This window comes from Sinocyclocheilus anshuiensis, unplaced genomic scaffold, assembly GCF_001515605.1.
Source record: "Sinocyclocheilus anshuiensis isolate Anshui unplaced genomic scaffold, SAMN03320099.WGS_v1.1 scaffold661, whole genome shotgun sequence".
Lineage (NCBI taxonomy): Eukaryota > Metazoa > Chordata > Actinopteri > Cypriniformes > Cyprinidae > Sinocyclocheilus > Sinocyclocheilus anshuiensis.
The window spans coordinates 93,233-93,945 of NW_015536491.1; the positions used below are offsets into that span (position 1 = coordinate 93,233).

The following is a 713-nucleotide window of genomic DNA, read 5'->3' on the forward strand; positions in this document are numbered from 1 at the left end:
TACAAATATACCTGTGCTACTTATGACTGCTTTTGTGCTCCAGGGTCACGTATTAGTTTGTATGTTGTTGTTCCAGCCGCGACGTCGCGGAAATAGAAACCGTTTCGCAGCATGTAGTTGGGACATGGTGTTAGATCAAGTATGTCATGTAAACAGACCCAACAAAAATTTGAACAAAGTGTTCAAATGCAAAGTTTTGGGACAGACCCCATGTGCGTGTAGTGGCTGTTTGAAATTATTTCTTAAGGTTCATTTGAAGAGTTTATTTGCAAAAACTGATAAACGCCACTTTAAAAAAAAAAAAAGAACTGAGAGCCGTGCGTTATTCTCCACATATAGCGCGATCTGAACCCTAAACACGTTTTTTCAAAAAAGCCGGTATTGTCCACTTTTTTAAGGCATCGCAAGTTCACGTTTTACTGCAGAAGCCGACAAGTGCCCTTGTTGTTTTTGAACAGAAGACGATAAGTCCATTTTAGCGAATCAGCGTGCTGTATTCAGGTCAGGTGACAAGGCTGCCAGTCTCTTTGAAAAGACGTGCTAGCTGAGAGAGCTTTAGTCAAAGCAGACTAAAAGTGATCGAGGATGGATAATTTCGACGAACTTGATGAACCTGTGATATCTTCTTCAAGATGTAAAGGAAAATAAAAGCTGAAACGTTTTCACGGAACCTTGCAAAAGCAGCGCGTTACAATGGTGAGGGAAAAGCTCCG

The 713-nt window shown here is 41.1% G+C and overlaps 1 protein-coding gene across 1 annotated transcript in view; it reads right to left on the reverse strand.

Annotated features, from left to right (window-relative positions):
- Positions 1–713, reverse strand: part of LOC107685409 (R3H domain-containing protein 1-like) — a 38,517-nt gene that overhangs the window by 15,941 nt on the left and 21,863 nt on the right. The window lies entirely within an intron of this gene.